We start from the raw sequence: 11,593 nt of genomic DNA on the forward strand, positions 1-11,593 counted from the left end.
GTCTCCAATGGGGTTTAAGCAAGGATGTCTTCTATAGGAGGTTGGCCCTCTAGGCTACAATTAATATTTTCATAAGGAAGTACCTGTCAATAGGTCCTGGTTTATATATTCTTATTTTTGTAAACCATCTCATTTTCCCAGACATTTCACTGCTAAGAACTAACGACTTCTTAGCTCTTGTGCAAGCGATATGTCATCATCTTTGAAGAATGAGAAACTTTCTTGTCTTTTAATCTGGCTAGGGTTTAATCCTTACTGTTTATCACAACTACCCATGGGGCTGTTCTTACCTTGGGAGGAGGAGCAAATTTTTTTTTTCAAAGAGCTACTGTCTATCTAAACAATTTGAGTTACCCTAAACCAGCTTGTGAGCATCATTCCAGTGGCCCATACAATCTTTTAAAAGAAATGCTGAACCTCAGGCAAGAATGATTTGCTCACCGGGCTGCCCTTCCCCGCCCCCAGGACTCCGGGCCAGCCTCACTGACATGAGTCTGGAAGCTCCCCACAGCTGCTGGCTGATCCCACATGTCGGAGGAGAGGACTGGAGAGCACCCCGAAGGGGAGTCATGGATCCCAGGGCCCACACAGAATGGTCTGGCTCAGGGCACCCTGCTGGGATGGCGCTGCCACTCCGGCTGTCCCGGCCACCAGAGGAAGACTCAGACCATTTTGAGGAAGGTGCTGCCCCAAAACCCACGGGGAAGGAGGAGGGAGGAGCTGAGTTCCCCTTGGCCAAGACCCTGAGCTTTTTACCCGGTATAAGGGCGGTACTCGTTCTCCTAGTCACCTGTTTTTTCAAAAGCATCTTTCCTAAAGACCAAATCACTGTTATTCCAGCAGACTAAACACTTGGAGAAATGAACTTTGCCTTTCTGTGCTGATGCCAAAGGTTTGTAAATCGAACTTCATGCAGCACAGAAGTCTGTAGATATATTGGAAGCCCGTTTTTATTTGCAATACAATCAAGGGGCAACTCTTGTATTAGCGATATTAAAACACCATCTCCATACTTTATGTATTACTCTCCAGACATTCGTATTCCACTTAGCGTGTACTCCTGGTTTGAACAGAATGGAACATATCTCATTTTCATTTAATCTGTAACAGAATCTATGGGTAACGCTGTATATTTTCTTCTTTATTTTTAAAGATGCCTACTTATTATTTTAACACTTGGTTAATATTTCTTATGACCTATATATATAACAGATTCTGCAGAAAACAACATAATCAAGGTCAGACAGTGCAGATATTGTCACACAGACCCTTTCTTAAGAAGATGGCATTAATGCTGCTGTTACTGTTGAACTGTTTCTGTTTCCATGAGGTTAACATATTAAAATGTATTATTCATGAAAGAAAATGCACTTCATATATTTTGCCAATTGTTATTATTGTTCTAGAGGGGGAAATAAATGAAAATGGTGGCAGTTGTAGAAATGCATCCTTATTCAGAACTTAATATACAATACCAATTTAGACTACTTACCTTCCTCAACTTTAAACCTTCCATTAAACTGCAAAGCTTGATGTCAGCTAAACTCTATAAATGTTAATTTAAGGTCAAGGTGCTCCTGGGAAGCATTTGAATGCCTAGAGAAGAGCCCAAGAAAACTTCTTTTCAAAGATTTATGGGATGATATGGCTCCTTTCTGAAAAATAGGAACTCTATTTCTACCTTTTCCAATCACTTTCTATTTCAAGCTCTAGGACACACTTTCCTTTATGAATCTTTCTGAGATATTTAATAGCATCCTGGAGATGTTAAAATGCAAATTTTTTCCATGCGTAATGTATAGTATCTCTCCAATTTAAACTTCATTTAGTAATGCCAAATGCTCTGTATAGTGGGGAATGATTCATCCCTAACTCAGGAGAACCTTCGTTCATAAAGATAGCCAAAACACAAACACATCATTTTCAATATCCAGGTTATCACGAGGTAGGGTTTTTAGCCAATAATCACTTTTTCTGAAACAAAATCTTGTACCAAAATGCACTTACGGTTTGGTTCAAAAAGGCCGAGGGTCCATTTCTCTTTGTTCTATAAGTTAACTTACAGAATAAATTTGGGCACACAAGAGCTAAATAAATCTATTCTCCTTTTTTAGGCTACCAACAGGTGTCTGGAATATTTTGGGAGCAACTGGTCAGAGGAAGCAGCGAAGTTTATTATTTGCCTGGGAGCCACGAGACCACATCACTCTGCACAAATGCGAGGTGCTGAGAGTGAAGATTCTAAGGAGAGAGGAGGCCGTATTCAGACCTCTCTGTGAGATATGAAAGAGACAGGCCGAAGTTTACTGGCTCTCCTGAGAAGTCCGCATCCCAGCCGCCGGTCAAGGAAGGCAGATCTAAATGGTCCCTTAAGCATTTTATATAACACACCATCTCCTGGAACGAGTGATGAAAAGCCAGCAGATATATCGGCTATCTGGAGGTTTACTATGTGGTTTGACACAACGGCTTTGTCCAGAAAGGGACAAGGTTGATTAGGCAAAAATCTCAAATCCTGAGATTTTTTTTNGCAATTAGCAGAAGGGTTGAAGGTGGAAGCATGCACAGAGAAGACTGTTTGCAGAGGCCACGAGGCAATAAAGGTTAGAAATGAGCAGAAGCTCTAAAAATGCCAGTCATAAAATAGAAAATGGGCAGGTAGAGAGAAATTTCTCAGAAACGTGAGGAGAAAGACATTAAGTCGTGTTAATTACAAAATACCAGAATACAAACCATCTCCATGAGGCCTAGTTGTAAGCCTTTCCCTAATATCCTGAAATACTTGCTGTCCTCATTCCTTGGTTTTTCCCAGTAAATTTCTCGTTAATTGAGATAAGCTGAGTTCATTGCATAGCACCAACAGAAGTGGGCTTGCCGGTAGCACATGGCGCTTCTAAGTAGGGCTGTGAAATTAACTAACAGAGTCTTACCTTCTGATGGAGGACTTGAGATCACATGACTGACAAGAGGGCGAGTCATGCGGAGTTAACGGCAGTCGTTGCATTCCTGAGGAAAGTTCTGTCGACACATTAGCTCTTTTAGGGGTGGGGATGCGGGCAGCAGAAGGGTGGTGTGGGTGCGATTTGCAATAAAAGCTACAGGGATCCAGAGAAGCGCAGTGTCGCTGCCATCCTGCTGGCCTGGGGCAGAATGCCAGTTCTAGACTTACCCTAGTTGACCCTGTGAGGCCTGGTGTCCTAGGGGAAAAAGGCACATCTCGAGGCCTCTCTCTTGGTTATCTGAACATGGAAGAAAGACTCGAAATTAAAATAGTCTCTTGGAAGACTTGACACTGCTGATTTGTCAGTGTTGGCTTCCCATAGGAACTTGTTCTCTGAGGGAAATTCTGGTCTAAATTAGAGTCGAGAGGGTAGGAGAGAAATTCCAGTGAACTCATCCAGGCTTGTGTCCGAGGGGCTGGAATGTGGTAGAGAGAGCCCTAGAGTAAGAATTGGGGACATACTTGTAGCTGAGAGCACCTCACTTCCCTTCTCTGGGCCTCATGGGTAAAACTGGGTAGCAGGATTAGACACTAAGGCCTCTGTTCTAAAAGCCGAGGGTCTCTGACTTGACTGACGCCTCCACAGGTTAGAACTTTGCTCTCTCTGGCACAAACTCAAGGTAGAAAGGAAATTTTAGATAAGAGCTTTGCAATCGTTGGCTTTAATTACCAAATGGTAAAGCCCAAGGGAGTGGATAGGTATGTAAACATGAGCCACGGTCTGCTGAGACTCTATCATATATTGCCCTGATCAAATTTATAAGATACACATGTGTGAGAAAGGGGATGATTCTCTTAAGTACCCAATGCAAACAACAGGGCAGGAAGGAAGAGCCCAAGAATTGACGCCCCTCTTTGACCCCCAAGTCAAGACTGACCAGATATAGAACTAGCTGCCTCTCAGGTGAGAAGATTTTAAGGCACGTGTCCTGCCCTGGTTCCCAGAGTGCCCCGGTAGGATTTGACTCCACCTGCCCGCAGTTATACCACTTGTATAAACCTGGCCCTCAGAGCTGGGCCCATCGTCCATCTCCCGCTTGCCCACACGAACCCGTGTTGAGGATGAAGCCTCGTCATGGTGATTCTCATCTCTCAGCTTTCTCTGACAGGTTCGTGCTCCAAGATGAGAGAACATGAGCTTGTCAACAGTTGTCTTAGTGTGGGGTTCCCCTGAGATAAGACTTCGAGTTTATTTGTGTATGATCCTAGGGAACCGTGAAGGGGGCAGGAAATGGTATGTTAAAATGTCAGCTGCACTTTGGGCAGCTGGAGCCAGATCTCACTAGGGGACCTCTGAGACCCAGGGAAGGGCCTGTGCCGTAGGGGCAGTAACCTGCCAGCTTTGGTCAGTCTTTGCCTGAGGGTTGAGAAGGGGGCTGATCGGCTACAGAGTGGGCTCTGGCAGCAAGAGAACTTCGAGGCAAAGAAATGTGGGTGCTCAGAAGCAGTGAGGGCGAGGAGATGGGACTGGGGCAGGACACGGCCTGGTACGAGGATGCCACAGTTCTTGCACTTTTACAAGATGTGAAAAGGAGAAACAAAAACCTGATTCTCCTATAACCTGGCTAGGCGACACTGTGTCCCAGCCAGCCGTCCGCCTGGCCGGCGTTTTGAGGCTTGTCGAACTCGGCTCTTCCGGCTGCGGAGGGGTGTTTCACTCTGTGACTGCACCCTCAGGGTTTCATCCTGAAATATGAATTTCGCCCAATCCAGAGAAAGCATCAAGGAACCGGATCATTGCTGTCCCCAGGTAAGAAATAGTTCATAGATTATTTACTTAATCATTGCCTCTTAGTAAAAAGCATCTAAGACAGCATCACAGTCCTGGAAACTTTCAAAGTTTTTGGAGCGGTCACTCCACTGAGATGTGTAACATTTATCTGTGTGCTGCTAGTGACAGGCATTGTACCTCCTTACATTTTGGGATACTATTGTTCGAAGTTTCGTTCTTTACTCATTTATTAAAAACAAACAGACAAACAAAAAAATGTAGTAGCTCTTGACAGTGAACTCAGAACTAGGTTAGCTTACCGTTAGAATATGGTGATGAAAAGAACATACACCCTACACTCAGGAAACTTCCCCTCTAGTAAAAAAGTTGGGAAGGAAACAGCCGAGCATCAGAGTGTGTGCCGAGCTCGTTGATGAGGTGCATACGAACGGTGCTACACAGGACTATACCCAAAGGAGGGATGGCGCTGGGCCTTGGGGTGTTGTGGACCAGAGGGGAGAATATGAGTTAATAGGGCAAAGGAGTGTGTGTGCGCGCACGCGTGTGTGTGCGTGTGTGTGTGTGTGTTTACCTCTCTTCTTGTATATGTGTGTGAATTTTGAGGGTAGGGCAGTTTTGGGCAGAGAGCACACATATGTAGAGGCCCAGGGCTCACAAGGAAGTGGTGTCTCAGGAAAATGACAAGTTGTTCATTGAAACTGGAGCTTAAGGTGGGGAACAATGAGAGAAACGATTAGAGATAGAAGCAGAGGCCAGTTCCGCCTACAAAGCCAGACTGAGGGTACATGGTAATGGAAAGTAATCGGAGACTTTTAAGTGGGGAAATGACACGATCAGGGCTCCCTTTTGGAAAATCGCTCTGGCTGTAACGTGGATGAAAAAGTGGAAGCAGCAAACAGGAGGCCGGAAGGTGGCTCCGAGGCAGTTGCTTCAGTTTAGATGAGAGGTAATGGAGTCTGGGAGGAGGTGATGGCTGTGGGCCCGGAGAAAAGTAGGCGGTTACCCACGCTTTCCTCGGCATCCCCAAGCAAACACAGGTGGCCTTCGTCTGTTCCCTCTTTGAATCCTATTCATACCTCTATGGTTGCCTTTCTCCTGACTTACTATAACTGTTTGCTTGGACGTCTGTGCTCTACTGGACAGTAACTTCCCTAAAGTGAACAGGTGCGAATTTTCATCTTGCGTCCTGTCTGCCAGCTCTCTGCCTGGCACTTGGTAGTTTCCTAGATGTTCATTGAGGGAGAAACGTATATTCCTTATACCTTTTGCCCATTTTTCTAGTTCTACCACTTGGCAACTGTAAGGAACATACTTAAACCCATTTCATTTCTAAAGTCTCTTCAAAGTTCTCATTTCCACTTTCAGGTTCAACGACCTCATTCTTTTAACGGTTCTGTGTCTGACTTGGTTTTGAATCCTCCACTCAATTATGCAAAAACTCCCAGGGCTGTGCATTGCACATCTGAAATCTTGGAAGAGAACAGCCAAGCTCCAGAAGCTCGTGAGTAAGTGAGATCACTATACTGTTGACCGATGTCTACCTGCCGCCTGCAAGATCCCTTTCTCCAAAAAGCTAAACTGAAAACTAATGCAAAAAGAAAGTCCTTCATGACGAAGTTCCCCATACATTCTACAGTAATAGACTCTATTTAAAGATGGGGAGGGAGTCGGGGGACTGTGGAGAAGGATCTGGTGAGCAAGGGTGGATCCAGCCCACTAGCAAAGAGGCTAAGAATCAACCTCTTAAATGAGAACGCAAGTGGGTCTGCATCTCAGTCTTGTTCCTTAGGCTGCCACAACGGAGTATCAGCTTCAACCTCACAAGTCACCAACCATCTCTTTCCCACAAAACTAAAGTATTTAACGTTCCTCGTCATTTTCCTTTACATGTATATGTATAAGCCCATCCTTTCTGGCGGAAGGAGAGAGACAGCAATGCTAAAGAGTAAAAGTTCCATTATTCTGTTGCTTCTAAAGTAAGTGATGGAAATTATAAGCTAATTTACATACGGGAGATTAGTAGAGTATCCCTTTATTCCTATTAATATATTTTCCCTTCCTAATTATAAAGATTTGAATCTTTTTAAAACAACTTTATACAAAACATTTGTGTGGGTATAAGAACTGCATGTTAAATGCTAATTCTGGATGAGTTATTTGCATAACCTTACAAAGGAGCTAAATTGCTTGTATTTAATAATAAATAGAGAATTTAAAAAGGATTGCAGATATCTTGAGAGAATGTGAAACAGAGAAAAAAATTTGCTTCTATTTTAAGATATGGATTTTTTTTCCACTTTGAATTTAAAGCTACTCTCTACCCTCTAGGGAAAACTTGTCCTAACTTTCCGATAAGCTTAATATTCCAAGGCTCCTACAACACGACAATTCAGATACATCGAAGGTGAAGAGCTAATATGTTTTTAAATGAACATGGATAACTTTCAAAGACAATAAACTGCATCTAGTTTTGCATTTGTAGAGTGGAGGCTTTTGAAGATTATAGATTCTGCATATAATAGCAGAATGGAGAGAGTTGTAGAAATTTTCCAGAGAATTCAGGGAGAATCAAATTTAAAAAGAAAGATGAAGGATTTTTCTTTAAAGCATGTGATTTGACAGCGTTCGGGACTCGGGTAGTTGTCATTTCTGCAGGAGAGCAGGAAAACATGCTAGTAGGTAAAACACAGGAAATAACTAAAATGATAAATACATCTCATTTCGATTGGATGTTCATGCTTTTTGAAGTCAGGAACCAGTCTGTTATCAGCATTTAAAATAGCAGACACTTTCTCTTTCTCTTTCTTCTCCTCTACTTGACTCTCCTCCACATTCCCTTGGTTTTCCTCTTTACCAATTCCTCTTTAGACTATCTCGCAGGCCCCTTATTCTCTCTGATCCCTGATTGTTGACCGCTAATTCAGGCTTGAGCCCTCTCTCCTTTCTTTTATCACCCTATCTCTAGGTGATCGTTTTAGTTTCCATGGCATTAAATTCTATCTTTATGCCTCAATACCGAATTTATACCCCCAAGCCTGTCCTCAGAGTTCTGTTTTGTGGCTGATGGCCAGCCATCTCCTCTCAGATGTCTGCCAGTGTCTCAAATGCAACAAGTCAGTCCAAAACAACACTCTCAACGTGGCCCGCCACCACCCATATCTCACCAGACTGCTCTACTTCAGCGGCTAGCACCACGTTCACCCATTCTGGCAGCTCGATTATCAACATCTCTGTCACTTTTACACTGAAAAAGCACTTTAAACCCTCTGGTTCATTTCCACCACTGTCACCCTCGTCTAAGCCACCATCTCACACAGACTATTTCGTTGGCTTCCCTGCTGGCTGACACTCATGTCTCCTCCAATCAGTTTTGCCCATAGTAAAAAAGTGATCTTTACATGGCATAAATTGTTGTCAGCTGCCTTTTCTTAAAGTTAATCAGCAGATTTTATACCCTACTGCAACATGGCTACTCTGGGTTGCCACGAGTTTGAGCTGATCTATGAACATGTCGCTTTTCTATTAAAACCTTTTCAATGGGTTCCTATTGCATAAAAATAAAATCTAAAGTCCTTACAGTGGTGTTATGCACTGAAGGTTTGTGTATTTCCAAAATTTATGGTGAAATCCTAATCTCTTGTGTGATGGGGAGGTGGGGGCTTGGGAAATGATTAGGTCATGAAGATGGAGCCCTCATGAGTGGGATTAGTGCCCTTATTAAAGAGATCCCAGAGAACTTCCCTGTCCCCTTCTGCCATGTGAAGACAGAAGGAGAAGATGACCATTTATGAACCAGGAAATGGACCCTCACTAGACAGTGAATCTTCTGGCACCTTGATCTTGGACTTCTCAGCCTCCAGAACTGTGGGAAATAAGTGCTTGATGTTTAAGTCACCCAGTCAATGGATTCTGTTACAGCAATCGAGATGGACCAAGACGGATGGTCCACCGAGACCCTATATGATCTGGCCTTTACCTATCTGACAAAATTCACCCATCTCCCATCCCTTCCCCCTTTCTCAGTTCTCTCCAGCCACCCTGACCTTTCGACCCCTCAAATGCCCCATGCTTTTTCCAGTCTCAGAGACTTTATACATGCTTTTCTTCTACAGGGAATTCCCTTTTCCTGCTTTTTATGTAGCTCACTCTCAATTCTCATTTTAAATGCCATTCCCACAGAGAGGTCTTTCCTGCCCACCAGTTCCGAGTCAGCTCTTCTCTAAAATGTATCATGTGTCCCTCTACCCTATTTGTTTCCTTCAAAGCACTTGTGTATTTTGTTTACTTGTCTATTGACTGCCCCTTCTACTAGACTACCTTAATGCTACCTCAGTGATGGGAATTATATTTGTTTTATTATAAAAAGAGATTAGTATAATGCCTCTCACATAGTAGGCCTTCAATAAATATTCATAGAATGAGTGAAGAAATGAATAAATAAATGAGCTGAGGTGAAGTTTTCTACAAAATTCTTGGCAAGCGAGTGAAACTAGTCAACTGCTTTTATCTGAAAACAATGGTGAGTGGCTGTAGTTTGCTACTTGAAGACTTGATGCACTTTTGGGAAGAAACGATCCTACAGCAATATGTTCATGTCTAGAGAATATTAAAAGTTTTAGTATGTAGCTTTTCAAAATGCCAAGTGCTTATTGTTATTAATGTTTTTAATGTTTTCAAATGATCTAAGTTAAATTTAATTCTCATTATTTACTCACAAAATACTGGCATGGCCTCAAGGAATAGAGTCAAGCTTTGCAAAAGGAGACAGGGAAGTCAGCACACAGAGACTGGAGGGACGGTCTGTGCAGGTCTCTTCAGGCATGAGACTGAAAAACATCACGACAAGGTGACTCTAGAAACTTACTCACCATTGTGGGTTGGAACAAAGCGACTTTAACTCTGAGAGTATATAATTCAGTGAGTCTCAACATATTCAGTGAGTTGATATGGCCCCCTGGACTTCTATGCCACTCTCTCTGTTCCAACATAATTTTTTCTCAAGTCTTAAATATTGCTTCTGGAGTTATCCAGGATAATTACCGATGCAAGGATAATGTAAAACCCTTGGCAATTAAAACCCAAAAAAAAAGTGTATTGCGATCTGCCAAGGAACAGCCTCTGCCCCGCTGGTTCCTTTGAGTGACATTTCAAAGCTGATTACTTAGGCCTATTCAGACAGATATCCCCCTGCAATCAACATCCTTCTCGTGTTTGCCTCAATAGGGATTTTGCCTTAATAAGAAATATAGAATTGGGTTCTTAGTGATAATTATAATAATAATTTTCAAAGGACAAGTCTTTCCCTTAATAAATAATCCTTCTCTAAGAGCAAGCATCCTTGAATCTTATCTCTGCAGTTTTTCAAATGAACATTTTAAAAAATCAATTTTGATACTTGAGACTTATGCAAGGATAAGTGGAACTAACTCAGAAATGACAGATTCTGCTTTTATGTAGATATGAATGTGCATCTAATGCCAACAGTAGGAGGAAAATAAGCAAATTTTCAAATTAAGGTCTCTTAATCTTCCAATGCCAAAGATAAACTCAGACTTATATTAAATAAAATATCCCACCTTTGTCCTAAATTCATTAAAACCAACAGAGGCTACCATATCAACACACTGTTAACATTACAGTTTAATACAAGACAGGTGGTGTTTGGATAGCTCGAGGTGATTTAGCACTTCTGATTTCCGTCCACTATTCCCAAATCCACCATCAATAATATATTATTAAAAACAGAGCATTTCCTCGGCTATAGCTGTAAGTCTCCTGCCTTCCCTTAAGTTCACACATTTCTGCCTCTAAGCTGCTTATATATGGGAATTCAGCCACTGAAGACAGCAAGATAGTAAGGTGGCTAAAACTATGCAAAGGTTATGACAAAGTAAAATAAGTGGATGTGAGGCACTGGGAGTCTGTACGGTATTCTCATGACACTGTTTCTATACCATCACAGTTCAAGGCAGAAGGCTGAATGTCACTGTTACAGAGAGCACTGAACAATGAGTTGAGAAAAAAGGGATCTATTTGGCCATGCCGCTATTAACTGCAGATTTTTACTCAAGGCTTCAGTTTCCTCATTTTAAAACCAAATGTATTTCTGCTTCTGGGAAGATAGAGTCGACATTATTTCCCTATTTTCCCTGTTAAATACAATTTTAAAACCCTGGATGTTATATATAAAACAGCATGAGACACTGGTAATTGGCGAGACGAATGCAGATCCACAAGAAACTTGGGGAGAGGAGAAAAGAGAGTGGTGAGTTCCCTAAGTTTTTTTAGCCTCATATCTCAGACTTGGAGTTGAAGAAGCCAACAATATGGGAATGCCAGTGAGAGCAAGGGAAAAACCACAAGAAAGACTTCTTCTCTCTAGGAAAAGGATCAGAAAAAAGACAGCCCAACGAGGCTGAAAACTTTTACACAATAAAAGCCAAGTACCAAAGAAAAGACTGTGGCTATGCAGATATCAAAAGATAGTAAGGGAATACTAAAAACAGCCCTACACACATAAATTTTAGAAGAAATGGACCAATTCTTCAAAAATCACAAATTACCACAGTTCACCCAGTATTAAATAGAATTTGAACAGCCCTACAACTATTAAGGAAATTGAATTCATAATCTTAAAAAACTATCCAATCTTAGATGGTTCTACTAGAGAATTGTACCAAATGTTTAAAGAATTAACACCAAAAAAAAACAAAAAAGAAGAAAAGAAAAAAAACCCACCAATCCCACACACATTCTCTTCTAGAAAATAGATGATCAAAGAACAGTTCCAAATTCATTTTATGAATCTCGTATTACTCTGATACCACAACCAGACAAAGACAATAGAAAACAAGAAATCT

This window comes from Pteropus medius, unplaced genomic scaffold (assembly GCF_902729225.1).
Source record: "Pteropus medius unplaced genomic scaffold, Ma_sr-lr_union100, whole genome shotgun sequence".
Lineage (NCBI taxonomy): Eukaryota > Metazoa > Chordata > Mammalia > Chiroptera > Pteropodidae > Pteropus > Pteropus medius.